General features: G+C 45.6%; 1 protein-coding gene across 17 annotated transcripts in view; it reads left to right on the top strand.

The window, feature by feature from the left end:
- TRERF1 (transcriptional regulating factor 1) overlaps positions 1–23,300 on the top strand; it is a 241,152-nt gene that overhangs the window by 139,333 nt on the left and 78,519 nt on the right. For 16 of the 17 annotated variants that reach the window (XM_017878225.1, XM_017878227.1, XM_017878235.1 and 13 more), the window contains one exon: positions 18,800–18,911. The gene's annotated coding sequence lies outside the window, so the exon portion shown is untranslated. Of the gene's footprint in view, positions 1–8,164; positions 8,197–18,799; positions 18,912–23,300 lie in introns of those variants that run through there. The other variant, XM_017878234.1, reaches the window with a different exon arrangement.

The raw sequence follows: 23,300 nt of genomic DNA on the forward strand, positions 1-23,300 counted from the left end.
TTTTTTTTTTGGAGACACGGTCTCACTCTGTCACCCAGGCTGGAGTACAGTGGCACGATCATGGCCTTGACCTCCCAGGCTCAAGCAGTCCTTCCACCTCAGCCTCCCAGGTAGCTGGGACCACAGGCACACACCATCACACCCAGTTAATTTTTAAATTTTTTTGTAGACATGGGGTTTCCCTATGTTGTCCAGGCTGGTTTCGAACTCCTGGGCTCAAGTGATCCTCCTGCCTCAGCCTCCCAAAATGCTAGGATCACAGGCATGAGCCAGTGTGCCTAGCTCATACTCTTTTTTTTTTAACAATCAAATTAAGAGCTTGTATTGGTTAGGGCAACGTTAGCTGCTGTAATCATCTCCCACGTTTCAGGAGTTTAACATGAAGGCAGTTTATTTCTTGTCCTTGTAACAGTCAATGCAAGTGTTTCTGGTTGTAACTGGCTTTCCTCTACAAGGTAATTTAGGGATCTGCATGCCTTGTCTCTGTCACTCTGCTATACTCTGGAGCATGCATCTTCAAATGGGGGCAGTATCACACCCAAGGGGGCAAAGATCTTGGAGGCTGAAAAATCTTTCATTTTGATGCGTAAATCACAGACATCTACATGGTACATAAGCAGATATAGAGTATATCTATGGTGTGAAAATGTCATGGAGGAAAGTGATTAGGAAAAAAATGTCTAAAAAGGCGCCTTAGGAGGGCAACAATGAAGAAAAGGTGGAGAAACACTGCCACAGGCCTATGAGGACTCTTCATTCAGGTGGAAGGGAAACAGAGGATGGAGAAAGCTCACCTGCTTCTTAACCACCTTGACCCAAAAGCAACACAGGTTACTTAGCCCACATTTCATTGGAGCGAACTAGTCAGGGAGTTCCAGCTTGCTGCAGGAGGAGCTGGGAAATGTAGTCTCTGGCTGGCCACACTTCAGAGTACCTCTAAGTGAGGACTCTTAGCCAAAGAAGGGAGAGCATCAATTTTGGAGGATGGTTGGCCTCCCAATACAGGAATCAACCAATGTTGTCTTAAAGGACCAGGTACTACACATTTTGGGCTTGCAGCCATGGTCTCTATTGTAACTACTAAACTCTGCTCGTTGCAGCTAAAAGCAGCTGTAGATAATACTGAAATGAATGGGTGTGGCTATGTTCTAATAAAGCTTTATTTACATAAACAGGCAGCTGATTGACCTGCAGGCTATAGTTGTCCAGCCCCTGAGTATCCATTCTGGAGCCTTTCAGTTGTCCCCATTACCTCTGCTTCTTGGGACCTAACCCACATTTCCTTTATTCCAGTGCCTAACTGGAGCCTAGAGCTTCCTCTCAACTGAATAAAGGGTTTGTCTTGGCTGTTTCACTGAAAACAGTGGAATATGACCCTGTACCAAGTGAAGTGACCCTTTCCCAAGACTGCAGAAAAGAAAGAAATTTTGTCTGTGTCAGTCCAGTGTTAGCTGTCCCCACAGCCACCCAACATGGTAGGGGTAGAGTGCCTGGCACTCAGTAGTAAGTGCTCAGAAATTTCCTGTATTCAGTGTTGGAGGTTGGCTTAAAACTACCTGCATTCAGTGAAATAAGACTTGGAGAATATGGACCTCTATTTCTTGTAGCATTAGAGTGGATTATTATTCAATGGTTAACACTAGTATTTACAAAGAACTTTTTTTTTTTTTTTTTTTTTTTTTTTTGGAGACAGAGTCTCGCCCTATCACTCAGGCTAGAGTGTAGTGGTGCGATCTCGGCTCACTGCAACTTCCAAGTGATTCTCCTGCCTCAGCCTCCCGAGTAGCTGGGATTACAGGCACCTGCCACCACGCCCAGCTAATTTTTGTATTTTTAGTAGAGACAGGGTTTCGCCATGTTGGCCAGGCTGGTCTTGAAACTCCTGACCTCAGGTGATCTGCCTGCCTCGGCCTCCTGACGTTCTGGGATTACAGGCGTGAGCCACTGCGCCTAGCCTAGAACTTTTAATAACATGACAAAATGCTTATTTTATAAGCAGGATTCAAAATTATGTATACAATATAATCTCAACTATATCTTAAAAAGTTCAGAAAAAAACAAATTCTCAACAAGTGATGGAGTTTTCTTCTTTTATTTTGTATCTGTTTTCTAAAAGTTTTACAGTGAACATGTTTTATATGTGGAGAAGAATGTTATTTTAAAAATTATTGAGGTCTGGGAGCTAATGTTTGTAATCCTAGCACTTCAGGAGGCCAAAGCAGGAGGCTTGCTTGAGCCCAGGAGTTCAAGAGCAGCCTGGGCAACAAAATGAGACCCTGTCTCTATGAATTTTTTTTTTTATTAGCCAGGGATTATGGTGCGCACCTCTAGTCCCAGCTTCTTGGGAGGTTGAGGTGGGAGGATTGCTTGAGCCTGGGAGGTTGAGGCTGCAGCAAGCCATGGTCATGCCACTGCACTCCAGCCTGGGCAACAGAGCAAGACTCTGCCTCAAAACAAACAAACAAAAACTATTGAGGAGGAAATTAGTGCTGAGTGAGGGTATAATTACCCAACAGGTTCTTCCTTCCTGCTTCACAGAAAAAACTAATTCACTGAGACCACAGTGTTGCAGTAGACAAAGAGTTTAAGGCAGAGCCAGCCAAGCAGAAAGACTGGAGTTATTACTCAAATTGGTCTCCCAGAGAACTCAGAGGCTAGGGTATTCTATGGATAATTTTGTGGACAGGGGAATGGGTGCTGCTGATTGGTGAGGGTTGAAATCATAGGGCTGTGGAAAATGGTACGTGTGCGCTGAGTCAGCCTCGACATTAGGGGGCCACAGGACAGGTTGTCATGAGTCCCAGGTCCCGGTAGAGTCAGTTGGTTGCCAGAATGCAAAAGTCTGAAAAGCATCTCAAAAGACCCATCTTAGGTTCTACAGTAGTGATGTTATCTATAGGAGCAACTGGGGAAGTCACAAATCTTGTGACCTCTGGCCACATGACTGCTGAGTAGCAAGGGATTATAAAAAGGCAAGCTGGGGGGAGATGGCTGGTTATCCTTTAGCTACACCTACATGTTAGCAGAATTCAGGTCCCTCCCATAATCCTAATCTTGTGGCCTTTGATTACTATTACAAATGCCATTTTGGTCCCTGAGCAAGGAGGGGGTTCATTTCAGGGAGGGACTGTTATCATCCTTGCTTCAAAGTTAGAACAATAAACTAAATTCCTCCCATGGTTAGCTTGGTCTACCCCCAGGAATGAGGGAGGACAGCTGGCTTGCAGGGATAGAGGCAAGATGGAGTCAGCCATGCTAGACTCCTCTCACTGTCATAATCTTTGCAAAGGTATTTTCAAGAGTATTAATGAAGGTGTCTGCCTGCTTGTGCACACATAAGCATGCACCTGAAAATGCCATCCAAAATTTTGTTAGAACAAAGTCACTATGAGGCAACCCCCTTCATCTATCCTCCCCAAGTTAGAAAAGCTTCTTTGGATAGTGACCAGGAAGGGTTCTGAACTGCTTCTGCACTGAGGCATTCTTCTCATTTCTTAGTAATGAGACCCTCACCTAGATTTTCTTTCCACTGAGGCAGACCGGCCTCTCTGGATGAATCATCAAGATTAGCAGTGCGGGAAGGAGGAGGTGCATGCTTGGGGTTAACTGCATGCCAGAGTCGTTGGTCATCACAGCCACTTCCCCAGACCCATGGACTTTCTTGACTTTGGGAGAGAAATGAAATAGCTTGTGACTCGAAGTGCCATTTGTGTAGACCCATTAGCAAGGCAGCCTGACGTCCAGGTTCCCCCACCCCCAGTGGAGCAGAGAACAACTGATTCTATAGGAGGAACCAAATCTGAGATCATCCCAAAACAGCCTTATTTTCTAGGCCTCCCTTGGGTCCTCATGTGTATCTTCCAGGTACCGTGAGGATAGGTGTGGGCGTCCTCTCCCCTGAAAGGAGAGCACCCCCACCCAAGTCCCTCCTGTTCAGCCTCTGCCTGTGTTTCTGCTGATGATGTCCTTCTTGAGCCTTGAGCTGTCTGCACACTGGTCCCAACCTGTGCCTTCCACACTGCTCAGACCTGCAGCGTTCTCCAGCCCTCAGCTACTTTGCTATGACATCGAGGGGTGGCGGGGTGGGGGGGTGGTGTTCCTCTTCCCAACCCTGACCCAGGGGCCCCACCTGATCTCTTGAAGGACATCAGCTGCTGGAAGACAGCCCGATGGCCCCCTTTCATTTGACCTCCTTTGTCTCTACTGCAGGAGCTCCCTCTTAGCTCCAAGTTAGGTTAGGGTGACCTCGTCGCAGCCTCTTTGCCTCTACCCCTGCTTCTGTGTTCTGAGCGCCGATCCTAGAGCCCTTCTCTTTCATCCCAACGTGCGTACTCTAGACCTGGATGTGCCACGTGTAAGGATCACACTCCAGCAGGCGCGAGGCATTAGAAAGTCCTTGGTGTGTGCTTCTGTAAGCACCCAGACTTCTTAGTGTGACTTGTGAGGCCCTGCATCAAGGTTTGTCAACCTTAGTGCTATTGATATGTGGAACTAGAGAATTCTGTCTTGAAGGGACTGTCCTGCACATTGTAAGATGTTTAGCAGCATCCCTGCCCACCAGATGCCAATAGCACTTCCCTAGTCGTGAAACAGAAATGTCTCTAGACACTGCCAAATGTCCTCTGGAAGGCAAAATCACTCCAGGTGGAAACCACTACCCTCCATAATGGAGACCCCCTCCTACCACGCTGCCTCATCCCACCCACTGCACACCTGCCACATGCACGCTTATCCCTACCAGGGTCACTGCACTCACTGTCCCCACTGCTGTGAACGTTCTTTCCTCACATCTTCATGCTCTGCTCATTTAGGTCTCAGCTCAACTGACGTCACCTCCTTACCTTGGCCTTTCTTAAGCTCCCTATGCAACCAACCCATTCACTCCATCAAGTGCATACTTCTGTTTTGTTTTAAAATCACATTTAGAATCTCTGACCTTGTTCCTACCGCTTTCCTCCTGGTTTTCACTGTCCCAGCCACACCTTTCTAATTCCTCAGTCACATCCGGCATGTACCCACCAACAGGGTTCTTGCTGTTCCTCCTTCTAGAATGCTCTTTCCCCAGATCTCATTGTTCTTGTTCCCTCAGGCCTTTGCTCAGATGTCACTTTCTCAGAGAGGGCTTCCCTGGCTATTTCCTATTTCATTTTTTCCCGTAGCACCTACAGCCATCTAATACACTATACACTTTAATTATAATGATTTTTATTTTCTGTTTCTCCCTATTAAAATGAAATCTCCATGAGGGCAGGGAGTTTTGTCTTCTTTGTTCACTGTTGCATGCCAGTCACGGAGAACAATGCCTAGCGTTGAGGCACTCGGCCAGTATTTTTTTAGATGCATGAGCTTAATTTTGCAAGGCTTGCTGGGACCTCTGCCCTAGTTTAACTGTGCACATTTGAACGCATCGGGTGAGCTTGACTTCTTGTTGTAAAACCAGGGATTTATGTTGATGAAGAGTTCTGTCAGGGTAGACTCATACTCTAAAGCATGTTTTCTTGTGAATAGAGATGTTTACAAAGCACAAAGCAGTGAATTTGCTAATAGTTCTTTTTACTGGCATCAGCTAGAGTTCTGAATTTAGCTGAAGCTTATACTTACCATGCCATGGTAGAGGTTTTTGTTTCCTAATATGTACATGCACTTGTCTAAAAGTAATTAGTCTTCAATTATGAGCCACAAGAGGTCAGGACCACCACTATGGCACCTCTCCAGAAGGGGCCCTGCCTGATAAGCGCAAAAAAAACCCTTTAGGGCCGCACCTCCGGCTGTTCCCTGTTTCCCGGGATCTTGCTTATTTCTCATCTCTCCTGGCTCCCGGCTTATTCCTTTGCTTTTTGTCTTACTAGGCTCTCATCCTTGTCTCAAAATCCCCGTCCTTACCTCCATGATCCATGAAGACCATGGCTGTCAGAAGGCAGCGTAGAAGTGAATCTGCAGCACCTCCCGGCTTGGAGCCCGGGAAGTCCTGAATATGACCAGAAGAGTTCCCAAGGCCCACATCTCCTAACATGTTGAAATCCAAGGTCTTTCAAGGAAGCCCCACCACATATGCCTTCAGGGACCTGGCCAACCCTGCCAGCCTCTCCCACAGATTCTCCCTCATACGGTCACAGTGCCAGAAATCCCAACCCCTGGGGCTCAGTGAAGGCCCTTGGGTCTTCAAGGGAATTCCCTGTTCTGGGGCCCACATCCCAGGAGAGGGCACAACTTGAGCATGTTTGCATCCTGGTAAGGGTTACTGGGAAGGCTCAGATTTACAGGCGACAGGAGAGGGGCTGGCGGGAGAGTTAGGATGTTGCAGAGAAGACCCCGTTTCCAGCTTATGTAATCGCTCCAAGGAAAGAGAGAGAAACAGCGAGAGAGAGATGGAGCTTAGCAAGTGAGTTCCTGGCTGCTTGTCATATGAAGAAAACTGATGTGAACGACACTTTCCTCCTCTGCTTCCTGCCCTGCTTTTTTGTTCTTTGTATTGTGAATAATATGAATACAGGAGCCTCATACTTAGAGTTATTTTTACAAGGTCTCCTCTCTGCTTCAGATGACTCAGAGCCAGAGCCTTCTCTTGAAGACGTTCCTTGGGAAGCACCAGAGAGATGCTGAACCCCAGGCGATCTCAGGGTCACAAGTGGGTGTCCTGGAAGTGTGGTCTGGAAGGAAAGCCTTATTGAAGGCAAGCCTTCTGCTGGTTCCCCTCTCTGCCCAGCCGGCCCTGCCTTTCTCTCACCATCTTTTCCTGCTTCAGCAGAAACAATCAGGCCCGCTTGCCAGTCTGGAGATGAGCAGAGGGCACTGCCCAGGGTCGAGGCTGCAAGCTGTGGGTAGATGAGGGGAATCTGTAGACCCCAAAGGGCTGGGTGGCTCTAGTGTGAAGGCAAGAAAACTATTCGGGCAACCAGGCACTAAAGGAGAAGGAAGATTGGGAGAACCTATTTCGTGTCTGTCTCCCACACTGCCCTCTGTCTCCCACACTGCCCTTGTGTTCCTGGAGAGTGGGGACTGCCTCTGACTGTTCTTCCAAACATGACACCCAGCACTAAGACCCAGTGCATGTGTGTGGAGTTGATGAATTAATGAAAGGGAAGCCCCTTTCCATGGGTAAAGCCAAATTACCTGGATGCGAGTACAACGCAAAACCGTGTGCCCGAGGAGGATGGAGAGCATCTGTATCTGCTCCCGAAGGTGCGGATGCCCAGACCTCGGCACACCCAGCACCAGCACTGTCTGCTTCGACCCATCATAACCACTCTGAGAGGCCAAGGAGGTTGTTTCCATTTTACAGAGGGGAATGCCGAGGATCAGAGAGATTGGGTGACGTGCCTGTGGTGCGTTTTGTAGGCGGCACAAGGGGATTCTTCCGCCCCACTTCTGACTCCATGATCCAGTGCTGCCTTGAATCCTCGGAAACTCCAAAGTAGGGGCTTCCTGCTTCTGAGAAAGACTCCATAGCTCTCTTTTGGACACAACTGCAGTGCTATCCTTCTGGGAGAGCCAGCCTGGAGCAAGACAGCTGGGACTCATCTATCTGCTGCCCAACAAACCTTGGAAGGAGTATAATAGGAAGGTTCCATTCAGACCGCTGTTCTCTGTGGCTCTGGGGAAAAGGCATGATAGGGGAGATGCCCTTTTTCCTCCTGTTAATCTGCCCTCATCCCTGACTCCCTTTCCTGCTGTCTTCTATCCGACCACACAGTCCCAAGCTTAAAACCAAGGTGGCTGGAAAAAGCTTCAAGTTGATCATGAAACTCAGAATGCATTTTCCTGTAGAAGTAGCCGGAATGCGATGCTTGGTCTCCCCATGATATATCTGAAATAGAAGAGTAATAGCATTGGCCCAGTAGAGAATTAGTATTAATGTTGATGATTTAATTAATGAATTAATAATAAGCCAGCACCCTCTCTTACTTGGAAGACGACAACAGCTCTCTCCACTCTTGTCCTCTTTTAGTTTGTTCTCCACGTGAAAAGTGAATCAGACCCCATCCTCCTCTGCTCATAGCCCTCCATGATCTCTTACGCCTGCAGCCTGGCCTCCTGCCTCACTGACCGCACCTGCCGGCTCCCTCCACCAAGCTCATTCCACCAAAGAGTGGAAGGACACAGCTGCTGTGTCCTCTGCCTGGGACTCTCTTCCTTCCCTGATTCACCTGGTTCAGTCAGTTCATTCAGGCCTGTGCCCAGATGTCACCTCTTCAGGTAACCATGGATAGGCCCCACCCATGCTCATCATTCCTCTGACCCTTACCCGGCTTTATTTCCCTTCATAACACTCATCATATCTGCCATGACATTGCACATGTGCCTGCTTACTTGTATATTGTTATTCTCCTCCACTAGAATATCAGCTCCACAAGGGCAGGGACCTTTTATTTGTTTCCTGCTGTGTTTCGAACATTAAAAGAGTACCCAACATATAGTAGGTGCTCAATAAATATTTATAAATAAATAGATGAATGGACAGCTGAATGAGTGATATATCTCTACACCTAACCAACAGCAGATTGTGGTTTCCATGCAGAATTTATCACACATTCCAAACATCAGTGCCATAAAGGAATTTCATCCTTTCCTTGCCCTCGGGATTGGAAGTACAGGGACTTCATTTTATTAATGAGTTATAGATTTTTCTGGAAACCAGAACTTCTTATTCTGCATTTTTGGCAATAATAGACACCTGCTTTCTTGGAGAGTAGCTTCTCAGAGTTCTGAAGGCTTCTTGGGGTTTGGCAAATGGCTGGGGGTAGGTACTCTTTGGTCTCCTTAGCCTCCTGCCACCAGTTCTGCTGAGACTGGCAGTGTTCTCTTGATTACTCTAGAGCAGGGTTTCTCCTACTAACATTTTAGACCAGATCGTCCTTTGTTGGGGACTGTCCTGTGCCTTCCAGGATGTTTAATAGCATCCCTGGCCTCTACCCATTAGATATTAGTAGAACTCCCCCAACTGTGACAACCAACAATGTCTCTGGACATTGCCAAGTATCCCTTGAGGAGTAAAATCACTCCCTGTTGAGAACTACTGCTCTGCCATGTTCAGAAAGCCCCACCCACAACAAAGAATTATCCAACCCACAGTGTCACAAATGCCAAGGTTTAGCTATGCTGCTCTGAGAGCTCTGTCTGATAGGACTCTCTGCATTGAGGGAAATCTATTTGGTGCTGTCTAATATGGTAGCCACTAGCCACATGTGGCTGTTGAGCATCTTAAAATGTATAGGCCGGGGCATGGTGGCTCATGCCTGTACTCTTAGCACTTTGGGAGGCTGGGGCAGGAGGATCGCCTGAGCCCAGAAGTTAGAGGCTGCAGTGAGCTGTGAGCAAGCCACTGCACTCCAGCCTGGGTGACAGAGTGAGGCCCTGTTTCTTAAAAAAGAAAAAAAAAAAAAGTAGTGCAACTGAAAAGCTGAGTTAAGTTTAATTTTAGGCTGGATGTGATGGCTTATGCTTGTAATCCCAGCACTTTGGGAGGCAAGGCAGGCAGATTGCTTGAGCCTAGGAGTTGGAGACTAGCCTGGGCAACATGGCAAAAACCTGTCTCTGCTAAAGGAGACCCCTGGTGGTGCATGTTTGTAGTCCCAGGTACTTGGAAGGTTGAGGTGGGAGGATCACTTGAGCCCAGGAGGTTGAGGCTGCCGTGAGCCCTGATGGTGCCACTGTACTCCAGCCTGGGTGACAGAGTGATACCCTGTCTCAATAAATAAAACAGAATAATAAAATAAAGTAAATTTTTAAGTTTATTTTATTTTAATTAATAATCATTTAAATATCCACTTACAGCTAGTAGTAGCTGCCGTATTGGACAGCACAGCTATAGAAAGGCCAGTGCTGCTCACACCTCAATGTACATATGAATTATCTGAGGATAGCAAAGTCCAATTCAGCAAACTTGAGCTGAGGACTGAGAGTCTATAAATTCCCAGGGATGCTAAGGCTTCAGGTCTAAAGACCACACCTTGGAGTAAGATGATCTAAATCTGGGACATAAAGAGCATTTTGCACATATAACACAGAGATGATATTCCTGCTGCCTGAAAGAGCTTGTTGAAGAACACAGTGGCATAGAGTAAGGAGAGAGAAAAAATATGGTCTGTAGAGTCAGACAGTTACTAATTTGAATCCATTGTTAGCTCTGTGCCCTTAGCCTCCCTGAGCCTCCATCTTCTTATCTACAAAATAAAAGAGATCATTTCTCCCTTGCAGTGTGATTCTGAGATAGTACATTTAAAAGCACCAAACCCAGTGCCTGGCAGATACTTGGCACTCAGTAGGTAAATAGTATCAGTCATTATGGATTCATCCAAAGAAAAGGCATTGTTTATACAAATCGGCCCTGCATTGTAGACTGTGTTTGGGAACCACCCATCTCAGAGTCACCCAGGATGTTCTTTTAAAAAATAGGTCCCTGGGCCCAGCCCAGACCTAATGAGTTCAAGTCTCTAATGGTAGGGCTCAGGAAGCTTCTTTTAAAAAAAGAAAAAAAATGTATGAGGTAAAATTCACCTAACATAAAATTAACCATCGGTCATTTTTTTTTTTCCATGTAAAAAATTTTAGCTTTTATTTTATGTTCGGGGATACATGTGAAGGTTTGTTACAGAGGTAAACTTATGTCACGGGAGTTTGTTATACAGATTATTTCATCACCCAGGAATTAAGCCCGGTACCCAATTGTAATTTTTCTGCTCCTCTCCCTTCTCCCACCCTCCCCACTCAAGTAGACCTCAGTGTCTGTTGTGTTTCCTTCTTTGTGTTCCTAAGTTCTCATCATTTAGCTCCCACTTATACGTAAGAACTTGGGATATTTGGTCTTCTGTGCCTGCATTAGTTTGCTGAGGACAGTGGTCTCCAGCTCCACCCATGTTCCCACAAAAGACATGATCTTGTTTTTCTTTATGGCGGCACGGCCATTTTAAAGTATACAAGTCATTGGCATTTCCTGCATTCACAATGTTGGGCAACCTCACCTCTGTCTAGTTCCAAGGCATTTTTGTCATCCCAGAAGGAAACCCTGTACCCACTCACCATTCTCCCCTCCCCAGCCCCTTGCAACCACTAACCTGCTTTATGTTTCCATGCATTGGCTTATTCTGGATGTTCCAGATAAAAGGAACCATATAGTATGTGACCTTTTGTGTTTGACATCTTTCACTTAACACCCTGTTTTTGAGGTTCATCCATGCCATTGCATGTATTAGTGTTTAATTCCGTTTTATTGGTGAATAATATTCCATTGTATGAATATAATGGATGACTTTGGAATATAATGGATAAACACGTTTGTTTATCCACTCATCAGTTGATGGACATTTGGGTTCTTTCCATCTTTTTGGCTCTGTGAATAATGTTTCTGGGAACATTTGTGTGCAAGTTTCTGTTGGAGTACCCGTTTTCAGTGATGTGGGCTATATACCTAGAAGCAGAATTCCTGGGTCACATGGTAATTCCATGTTTAAATGTGTTGAGAAACCGCCTGAACTGCCCTCCACAGTGGCTACACCATTTTCCATCCCTACTGGCAATGCATAGGGTGCCAGTGTCTCCACTTGCAGGTCAACACTTGTGATTTCGTTTTTTTGGTTATGGCCAACCTGGTGCGTGTGAAGGGAAGCTTCATTCTTCACAAGTTCCCAGGATGGTTCGTGTGGACCCAAATGTTGGAGAACCATCGCTTTGATGAGAGCTCCTCTTTCAGTGAGTTCAGTCAGAGTCTGCTGCTCCCGTGTCCTGGGACTCTCTGCAGCAGTGCCTTTGTTGGGCTGGGGAAGCTCATCAGGGAATTGGAATTGTTACTTCGTGTGCTGTTGTAATAGCGATTGGATCTTTTTATATATATATATATATATATACACATCTTACCCTCTCCCCTTTAGTCAGCACAACTGAGTAGAGAAGAACAGTTTGCCATTGACTTGTCCTGGGAAAGCCAGATTAGCACAGATGACCCACCCCCTGGTGTCCCCTGGGTGAGTTTCTGCAAACACCTCTACCTGTCCACCTGAGGCTGGCCTGGAGGGGGCCCGTTCCAACATGAAATGGCCTTGAACTCTCCTGTTTTAATAACATTTAATGTGGAATTTTATATTCTACTGTGTAATATAGCTGGACCTGTTTTAATTAAAAATTAAAAGATTTTACTCCAAATATTTAAGTGTGTTTCAGAAACACATCAAGTTAATCCTGTGGCCCTTAGGATGAAGGTGATAAACCCTGGTAAGGGGACAGAGGAGTGTCAGGGGAGGAAGCCGTGTAGGGGAGCACTTAATGAAAGGAATAGTATTCCTCTTTAACAATGAGGGTTTTGTTTTCTTCTTCTGGAATGTCCTCAAAATTAATCTCTAGGGTGGAACACATTTAAGTGATACATTGTATACACAAGCAAAGGGAGCAAGGTCCTACCATGAGTATAACTGCCTGCACCGCTTCAAAATTGTTCTAGGACATAAGCCAAGGTCCTCTTCTTCAAGTCGTCGGTCTCAGCCTTGGCCACATATCACAGCCACCTGGCAGGCTGTACACACTCTTGTTTAACAGGGTGTTCAATAGGAGCCCACGTGGAACCCAGGCATCCCTGGTTTCTAAAGCTCCAGGTGATTCTGATGTGCAATCAGGGTTGACTGCTGTGCCAGGCCATTAGACACAACCCATGCCCTAATAGAGCTAACGGTCTGACTGGGGAGACCAACTCGTTAATCACATAATTGATTAATTACAACTCTGATAAATGCTGTTGCCCATTAAATTTCGAAGGGTTGGAGACATCTTCCCGAAGCTATAGCCTGACAGACGATTAGATGCTAATGAGGGGAGAGCTGGGAAAATGGCATCCCAGGCAGAGGGACTGGCATGTGCAAAGGCCCGGGGGTAGAAAAGAGCTTGGTGTGTCTGAGGACTTGAAAGACACGCTGGTTGGAGCTGTGAGCAAGGGGGGTGGGCAACCTGAGGTTGGGGAGCAGATGGTAGCCTGTCACCCATGTTGGCCTGTGGTGAGTCCACCTTACATGCTGTCAATGTTTGAGCTGCTCTGATATTGGTGTGAAAGGCCCAAGCTTCTGTGCTCTGGAATGAGCAGATACACGAGGGCCTGATTAAGTGATCATGGTCTGGGCAGGATCACTTTCCTCCAGTGCGTGAAAATTATTTACTCAGCCTCCATGGAGAGAGAGGAAGGGCATCAAAAGAAGGGAGAGATTGGCCAGGCGTGGTGGCTCACACCTGTAATCCCAGCACTTTGGGAGGCTGAGACAAGTGGATCATTTGAGGTCAGGAGTTCGAGATCAGCCTGGCCAATATCGCAAAACCTCCTCTCTACTAAAAAGACAAAAATTAGCCGGGCATGGTGGCGCACACTGTAATCCCAGCTACTCAAGAGGCTAGGGCAGGAGAATTGCTTGAACCTGGGAGACAGAGGTTGCAGTGAACCGAGATCGTGCCACTGTACTCCATCCGGGCAACAGAGTGAGACTCTGTCAAAAAAAAAAAAAAAAAGGAGAGATGTTTGGAGAGAGAATGGGAGTTTTCCTCATATGGGGGAAGTTTCTGGGCCTCACTTGAAAATTACATCTCCTAGCATCTCCACATAGAACTCATTTGACAGAACGGTGGGTCCCTAGGTGACTGGAGCCTGGGATCTCATTGCAGTGATTCCTCTCTGCGCTGTTTCTCAGATGCTCTGTGGAGCCTGTCTCACGTTTAATTCCTCCTCCTCCCCATTTTCCTCCATCCTCCTCCCCCTGCTCCTTTTTCTTCTTTTTAAAATCTGCGCCAATTTCTAATGAATTGTGGGTGGCATGGAGGGAATTCTTCACACTTCATTTGGTCCTGCTTCATAGTTTGTATCCTGTGTCCCTCCCTTCCCCTGGCTGAACCCCCCATCCCCGGTCTGGTAGGCGTGAGCTGTTCTTTTCTTTTCAACGGCCTTGTGGCTGCAGAGAACCCCTCTTTGATTTGGGCTTTTAGATACTCATTTAAAGTGTTTGTTTCTGCATATTAATTTCTTCCTTCCCTAAGACTCCTAATCTTCACTCTCCCTTAACTCCAACAGCAGTGTGGCGTGTGACGCGGCATTTGTCACCCCCATTGCACAGAAGGGAAACTGAGGTTCTGATAGCAGTGTGGGGCTGTGGGAAGATTCTGGCCTTGCTTGGTGGCATGATGAATGTGACAGGTCCTTGGAAAGTCACACAACCCTCCAGGGCTGCCTCTTTACTGGTCATATGGGAAGGAGATAAGATTTCTACCCCTGTAAGGAGGTAGGGTGATGGGGTAAAGAGGATGGGATTTGACCCTTAAAGCTCTGGCTCCACCACTCAGTTCTGTGACCTTGGGTAAGGCATCAGACCTTGGCTTCCTCCCTTGTAGAATGGTGATCCCTACAGCACCTCAGCAGGATGGTTGTAAATACTAGAGGCACTGTCTGGGAAGTCCTAGCAACATGCCTGGTCTGAATGGGATATAGTAGCTGTTCTTTGGCCTTTTTGGCCTTTGGGATATAGTACCTGTTCCACCTCCCCTGCCATCTGGGATTCAGCTGTTTGTCCAAGAGGACCCCGATCATTATGGTGGAGCTGGAATTAGAACTAGAACCCAGGTATGCTGGCTTCAGGCCCTGAGCTCCTGGGAGGAGCTATCTATCTATAAGCACCCTGGTTTTGTGAGCTGGATAATCCTTGCTATCCAGGATATCCTGGATACTGTGTAGGCCTTTCTATACACAGTAGAGTGGTAGTTCTCAACTGGGAGTGATTTTGCAAGAGACACTTGGCAATGTCTGGAGAGTTTTTTCATTGTCTCAGCTTGGGAGGTTCTACTGACTTCTAAGGGGTAGGGGCCAGGTATCTGGATTGTTCTGGGATCGCTCAGCACAGTGATTGGGGACTTTGAAGGCACACACCAAGAAACAGCAAGTCATCAAGACCCCTGGTCAGTGACAGCTGACTCTGAGCCCTTGCAAAGCTGCCCTTTCAGCACCCGCTGGGAAATCCTTGTGGATTCTTGTGGATATTCACATAGAGGGAGGGGCATGACTATCCCCACTCACTGGGCATAGTGCTAGCAACAGCTGCCACTTATCCAGGGCCTATTGGGAGCAGGGGCAGCATGCTCAGTGAGGGACCTATGCTCTCACTGATCTCCCTGATCAGCCAGGAAGACACTGCTAACCTCATTTCACAGAAGTGGAACAAGGCCATACGGCTCGTGAGGGGCAGGGCCAGACCTAGGGCAGAGCCTAGGTCTCCTTAGCTCCAAAGCTCACACGCTATGCATGAAATTGCATGACCTTCCTTAGAAAGTAACACCCCACCGTGAGGCTTCTCCAGCAATAATTTTAATAGAATGCTTATCCACATCCCTATGTCAGCATTGGCCACCTAATTTTGCCGCCGGCCAGACTGAATTTACCACTGTTGCAGAAAACAAGTAGATAAGAATCTTAAAACTTATCACACATTGGGAGGGAGGGCAAGGGTGCCCCTATTTTGGATGTCTCATGCCAGTTTGGGAAGAGGGAGAATTTAGCAATTAGGCACAATATGTTCCTAATTTGCCCTAGAAAACTTATTGGGTGCTTTTGGTAAAAACCTGTACAACGTTTTTTTTTTTTTTTTGGTTGAGACAGAGTCTCGCTCTGTCACCCAGGCTGGAGTGCAGTGGCATGATCTCGGCTCACTGCAGCCTCCACCTCCCAAGTTCAAGTGGTCCTCCCACCTCAGCCTCCCAAGTAGCTGGGACTACAAACACAAGCCACCACACCTGGCTAATTTTTGTATTTTTTTTGTAGAGACAGGGTTTCGCCATGTTGCCCAGGTTTTGTCTCAAACTCCTGGGCTCAAGTGATCCACCCGCCTTGGCCTTCCAAAATGCTGGGATTACAGGTGTGACCCACTGTACGCAGCCAAATCTGTACATCTTTAATGCCTGTCTTGAATGCCACAGTGGTTGGAGCACAGTGTGAAGTTAAGAAACAGTGCAATCCTGATTAAGAGCCTTCTCTCCTAGTTAGAATACATCATGCTGTGTCGTGTCACAGGACCTTTGCACAGGCTACTCGGGGGACCAGCAGCGCCCTTCCTCTCTCTCTTTCCCCTGCTTCCCTCTCTACTTTGCTTCAGTAATTTATTCTTAGGGTTCATATTAAAGACTAATTCCTTAAGAAAGCGTTTCTGCCCCATGTCCATGCTAGTCCACCTTCTGGCATATGCTATTATGCATTAGCTATGCTTCTTTAGGGGACCACTATTATAGTTATATCTAATTTGTTAATGTTGGTTTCCTTCTTCCACTTGATTGTAAGCTCCATGAAGGTAGGGAACACATTGGTCTCACTCAGCTCTTGTATGCCGAGTGCCTTGCATTTGCCTAGTACATGCTAGGCACCAGCCAACATTAGATGGGTGAACGGACAGTTGGACGAATGGATTGAGCTAGTTAATTTCATTTCCTTTCCCTTAACTCCAGTCAATAATCTCTTCTTAGGGAATTGTAATTATCTGTTTATATGTCTCTCTTGAGCCTCTTTGAAGAAGAACCTATCTTCAGAAGCTCTGAGTCTAGCTCCATGCCTGACATATAGTAGATGGCTAATAAAAGTTGACCATATGGTTGTCTAAGACAAACTCTTGCCCATAAGACAAGCAGTTCCAAGAGCTCATGCTGCTGCAGAGAGGACCCTAGAGAGTTTTTTTCACACATAGAGGATAAGGATGGTGAATTTATTCATAGAAACAGAATGAAGTGCATTCCTGCTTCCCACCCGTGCCATCCTTAGCTCCTCGGTAAGGTCTGCTATTCAGGTTGCCAGTTACTGTACTGACTTATTTGTACATAAACAGTTATTCCCCATAACCTTCCCTTCGCCAACATTCAGAGATAATGATATACAATCTTTGTAACATTACAGATGTTGCTTCAAAAACACTCTGTTGCTATAGGAATGTTTGTGATGTGCTTATCGCTTGAATTTCATAAGCAACAAACTCCAAAATTGCAGATGATTTAACATTTGAAGCAGGGAGTGAGAGTGTATGTGTGTTTGCATTAAAAAAAAAAAAGGCTTTGAATAAGGAAGTTTTCTTCTGCAGAGTTATCTTCTTCTAAAGCTTAAAATAAGAACTACTTAAAAGCAGTGAATTTAGAAGAATGAGCACTTTCTCTTAAACATTCAAATGGGTGAAAATGACTTGTAATGCCTCCCTCAAGTATTAAGGAAATAGGCAGTTAAAGGTTTTTTTTGGAGCTGGCTGTCACAGACAAAGGATTTCTCATTAAAAAAAAAAAAATCATTTTATAGCATTAAATACTAGGAATGCATACCAGCAGCCCTTTTGACATTTTGAAAATGATTTATTTTCTGAAATGTCCCAGTCCATTTTAATAGATGACTCTTTGTTCTTCTCATTCAGAGAGGGAGCTTCGGGTGGGGTTGCCATAGTTAGGGTTGGGAAGTTCAGGGTGGAGGCAGACAGGGCTCCAGGAACAGCTTTCTGTGAGCCTCACACTTTGTTACCTGAACACAGCAGGTGGATGCCACCACCTATCTCCAGACAGCATGGAGCCACACTTTCCCAAAGCTCCTGCTGTGGTTCTCCTTCCCAAAGAGAGACTCTCTGAACTAACTTTTTATAGTCCAGAGAGTGAATTTGAAATCGTTTCTCTTTCTGGCCTCCCTCTCTGAACCAAGATATCAGCTAGACATCTTAGGAAAGGTGTGCAATGTGGAAGTCTCTACTATCGCAATGCTACTGCTCAGCTGTGGCTCAGGAGTGGTGCTCTCTGCAAACTCTTTAGCAGTCCGTGAGATAAGTTCAGAAACTGAGAGTTGGTGCTTAGTAACTTTCATGCCGATTTGACAGAATAATCTGTTGAATCAAAGAACTTAAAAGTGAGCTTGCACTTTGTATCAGTATTTTTTCATTTCCTTTTTCTAGCAGTTCATTTTTACTATATTTTATTAAAGTAGTCATCTATCATGGTGTGGAAATTTTTTAAAAAACTGGTCCTTCGGCTCGACGCGGTGGCTCACACCTGTAGTCTCAGCACTTTGGAAGGCCGAGGTGGGCAGATCATGAGGTCAGGAGTTCAAGACCAGCCTGGCCAACATGGTGAAGCCCCGTCTCTACTAAAAATACAAAAATTAGCCAGGTTTGGTGGCGGGTGCCTGTAATCCCAGCTACTTGGGAGGCTGAGGCATGAGAATTGCTTGAACCTGGGAGGCGGAGGTTGCAGTGAGCTGAGATCGCGCCATTGCACTCCAGCCTGGGCGACAGAGTGAGACTCTGTCTCGGGGGGGAAAAAAAAGAAAAAACTGGTTATTCATGGCAAATAACTTGAAAAACTCTATGCCAAGGCACCTATAAGCTGCTGTCGCTCCCCCATAAGGAAAGTCAGCTGTTGAATGGATTTGGGGAATCGCAGCACTTAGCAAATGATGTTATAATGAGACTCAGGTCTCTCTCTGTCTCTCTCTCTGTCTCTCTCTCTCTCTTTGTCTCTATCTCTCTGTCTCTCTCTGTCTCTCTCTGTCTCTCTGTCTCTCTCTGTCTCTCTTTCTGACTGTTTCCTAAATGCAGAGACTGCATGCAGTTCATCTCCGTGGCCTCATTCCTCAGTGCCCTGCCTGGCACATTGTAGACTTTTGGAAATGTTTGTTGAATGCATGCCTGTCTGCTTTCTTGTTACCTAAGAGTGGGTGAGGACAGCCTCAGAAATTTCCCTGGGATTTCTGGTAGTGTCTTCTGCAGGATGGTGATGGAGAGCTAGGAGCAAATGATGAGGAAATTACCTTTCCTTCTTCCTTTCCCCATAGGACCAGGCCTCCTCTTCCCGCCTGTCCAGCAGCATGAAAGCAGCATGACTGGCCGACCGCAGGAGAAGCCCCCAGAACCAGGCCCCCAACTCAGCCATCTGCGGAGGTCAAGGTAAGCTCGCTTTCCTTCTTCTGGAAGGCTGAGGAATTTTCATTTTAGTACATTCTGTATGCATTTGTAATCCCTTGCTGTGTGCTAGAAGAATGAGGTTTCCTGGGATGAGGGTAGACTTAGAAAGTGCGTGTCAGCCTTACAGGTTAAAGTGTGCTCATTTTGGTTAAAGGAGAGGCCAATATGGAGCAGAAAGGACTGAGCTGACTGTCTAGAATACAGCTCTTATTCTTCCACCACCTCCTGAATCTGGGACCTTGGGCAGGGTCTTTCAGGATGGGGTATCCAGGGAATTTTGAATGAAAAAATCTCTGAGACAGGATAAAATGAGAAAGACTACTCAGTCCACGACCTGAGAGTCCCAGTACCTGCCAGACGGACTTCCGTCCCACACAGAGTCGTAAGGGGCCTTAGATGATCAGTCAGGCCAGTTTCCAGCCAGTGTTGGACAGTTAGTTGTTAGAAAGTTCTGTCTGCTGGCCTCTGCTCTGCCATTAGGAACCACAAAGACTTGGCTTTCAAAGACTCTTCCACATGCCTCTCTCATTCGGTTTGAAGATTTGAAGATTTGGCTGTCATGACTCCGTCTTTCTTTTTTTTTGGTATAAATTCTCCCTAGGGACTGGTGCCAGTCACCTTGTCCTCTCATCCCCTCCATCCTGGAAAGGGCTTTAGTTATCTCCAGTGTCTGCCTTGCTGGTTGCTCATGCAACCTGCACCATGTTCAGTAGAGAATCATTCATTCACCATTCATTCTTCAGTGGCTATTTACAGCCTCTGGCAGACAGGCACTGTGCTAGACTCTGGAGACATCTCAGTGAAGAAGAAAGACAGGGTCTCTGTCTTTAAAGACAAAATAGGTTTAGATTCTTAGAGTTTGAAATATGCATCGAACTACTTCCGTGTGCTCCTTGTTTGCATGTTTATCTCTCCAACTTTTTTCTTAAATGTCCCATGAGTGCTTGAAAAAAATCTTCAAATATTGGATATAGTTTTCTGTATACCATCATTGAAAAATAAGTTAGCTTATTGTGCAGCTCAAATCATCTATAGTATATCCTTTTCTGATTTTGTCTGATTATCAATTATTGAGAGAGGTGTTTTAGTTAAAGCTTCCCACTGGATTTGTCGGTTGCTCCTTGGCAATGCTGAAATTTTTGCTTTATATGTTTTGAGGCAATGCTGTTTGGTGCATAGATGTTTAGAACTGGTGTATTTTATTGATGAATTGGGATTTATTTCTACCATCTTTATATGCATTTAATTTTTTCTGCTCTTTCTTTTAGGTTGAGGTATTTTCCCCCCTCATTCCATTTTCCATCTTCTTATTTGGAATTTACACACTCTATGTCTGATATTTCTGGGGTTACCCAGCTAGCTACCTGGATAGATGATTGATTGATAGATAGATAGATAGATAGATAGATAGATAGATAGATAGATAGAAAAAACACTCTATGTGTGTTTTTTCAGGGGTTATCCAGCTAGCTGGATATATATATGTAGATAGATAGATAGATAGATAGATAGATAGATAGATAGATAGATAGATAGATAGTTTTAGAGACAGGGTCTTGCTCTGTTGCCCAGGCTAGCTTCAAACTCCTGGGCTCAAGTGATACTCTCACCTCAGCCTCCCAAGTAGCTACCTTAACTTTTTTTGTTTGTTTGCTTGCTTGCTTTGTTTTATTTTGTTTTTGAGACAGAATCTCTCTCTCTCCCAGTCTGAGGTACAGTGGCATGGTCTCGGCTTACTGCAACCTGCACCTCCTGGGCTCAAGCAATTCTCCTGCCTCAGCCTCCCGAGTAGCTGGAACTACAGGCGTTTGCTATCATGCCTGGCTAGTTTTTGTATTTTTAGTAGAGATGGGATTTTACCATGTTGGCCAGGCTGGTCTCAAATTCCTGACCTCACATGATCCGCCCATCTCGGCCTCCCAAAGTGCTGGAATTACAGGCATGAGCCACTGTGCCCAACCAATTTTTGTATTTTAAGTAGAAATGGGGTTTTACCCTGTTGGCCAGGCTGGTCTCAAACTCCTGACCTCCAGTGATCCACCCACTTCAGCCTCCCAAAGTGCTGGCATTACAGGCGTGAGCCACCGCCCTCAAACCTATTTTACACTTTTCATCTCTTTGTCTCTCTGTGCTGAACTCTGAATAATTTATTCAAATCTATCTTCTGGCTCGGGGAATGGGTCATGCCTATAATCCCGGCACTTGGGGAAGCTGAGGTGGGTGGATCACCTGAAATCAGAAGTTCAAGACCAGCCTGGCCAACATGGTGAAACCCCATCTCTACTAAAATTACAAAAATTAGCCTGGTGTGGTGGCGTGCACCTGTAATCCCAGCTACTCTGGAGGCTGAGGCACAAGAATCACTTGAACCCTGGAGGTGGAGGTTGCTGTGAGCTGAGATCACACCACTGCACTCCAGCCTGGGCGACAGAGCCAGATTTTGTCTCAAAAAACAAAAAAAAACTATCTTCTGTTTAACTAGTATATTATGTGTGTTAAAGGCTGTTTAACCCATTCATTGGATTTTTTTCTTTTTGCTTTCTTTATTTGTCATTTCTAGAAGTTCTGCTTGGTGATTTTTCTGGTCTCTCATTTCTTGCTCGTATTTGAAGATGTTTATTTCTTTAAAATATTAAATGTGCTATTTAGAAATTTTATAATTTTGTGTCTTGTAATTCCCAAATCTGAAGTCTTTGTAGGTCTGGTTCTGCCGCTTGCCGTTTCTGCTGGCTGGTGTTCATAATGCCTTATTTCCTGTGAATTGCTCATTTTTTCTTGGCACTTTATCTTTGGGAATTATCTGAGGTGTGGGTTGAGTTGTCTTTTCCAGAGAGGATTTGCGTTAACTTCTGCTAGTTGTCTGGTGGGCACTACCAACAAAAATCACTTTGAATTAATTTTCTAGTTAAGGCTTTTCTGGCTACCCAAGTAATATAATTCAGGCTACAAACCTGTGTGAAGTCCAACTATGGTTACATATTTTCAGGAGAGAATTTTTCCCCCCCATTCCCTGCTCTGCCCAAGGTCCAGTTTTCTTGCAGTCTCTTTCTGTGTTGTGCATTTATTTCTCATTCACCAAGTTGAATGAATTTTGTGGAGTGGAGCCATTTGAAGTCCCAACTTTGTGGAGGGGTCTCCCTAGGCTGTTAACCCTGTGCTGCTGTCACTGGGAAACTTAGAATCTCCAGGTTTCAGCAGAAACCTTCAGGGCAAAAGCCAGCTTTGATGCCAGCTCACCTCCCAAGGTTCCTGCTTTGGGTTTGTTTTGGTATTTTCATTTGTACTATCTCAGCAATGTGTATTCAGTCTTCATATCTAAAATTGTATCCAGCATATTAGTTCTTTCCATTAGGAGGGGCAGGTAAGGTATCTGGTCTGCCGTCTTGCCAAAACTATATATTTTTCTTCTCCACAATAGTCCCACTGGGCAGGAATTTCTATTTCTTCACAGAAGAGTGACCTGAAGCTCAGAGAGGGTATAGCCATAGGCCTAGCAGGTGAAAGGCTGGGAGAGAATATGTCCCTCTCCTCTCCTCTCTCCCCACCTTCCCTCTCCCCAAGATAACTGTTGACCATTGGTGAGGACAAACTTTAGTCTCACAAAGAATATGAGTTGCTATCAAAATGTTTTAACTAGCTGAACAGCTTTGTATACTTTGTTTATGAATCTATTGTTTATCTTCCTTGAGGGAGGAAATGGCTTCTGCATATTTTGTGGTTTGTCTGGCAGTCACCAGCAGCTTTCCTGCTTCATTCCCATTCTTCAAAAAGTCTTCTGAACCTGAAGCCAGATCCCACGGGCTTCTCATCCAGACCCTGGCTTGCTTTCCTCCTTATGCTACTCTCTCCTTCTTCTCACCTTCTTCGCTTCCCTCTGCCTCTTCTTTTCCCCTCTCCCCATCCTTCCTGCAACTGGTTTTTCTTTTTCATGGTGGTGTGCCTTTCATTGGAGGGGAGTCTACAGAGCCAGTGGTTTGGCTTTTGGGCTTTGAGGGGCAGGGAGAAAGAGCTGAGTTTAAACGTAGCTCTGCCACTTAATAACTGAATCTCTCTAAGCTTCCGTTTCTTCATTGGTCACATGGGGACAGTGGATAGAGCTGTTCAAGGACTTAATGAAACGATGCCTGTAGAGCTTATAACACAGAGCTTGGACATCATCAGCACTTGGTCAGTGGTGGTTCATATAACTATGACTGAGAACAGACCACTTCAAGGCCAGTCCTCTTGCTGGTGATGCTTTTAAATTGACAAAGCCGGTTTATAAAACAGGATGAAAATGGAGGCAGAAATCTAATATAAATATGGGAATCCTAGCCTCGCTATGATGTTCTTTGAACTGGGGTGTTTTTTATTTTTATTTTTATTTTTATT

Source organism: Rhinopithecus bieti, unplaced genomic scaffold (assembly GCF_001698545.2).
Source record: "Rhinopithecus bieti isolate Rb0 unplaced genomic scaffold, ASM169854v2 scaffold_9981, whole genome shotgun sequence".
In the NCBI taxonomy this organism is placed as follows: Eukaryota; Metazoa; Chordata; class Mammalia; order Primates; family Cercopithecidae; genus Rhinopithecus; species Rhinopithecus bieti.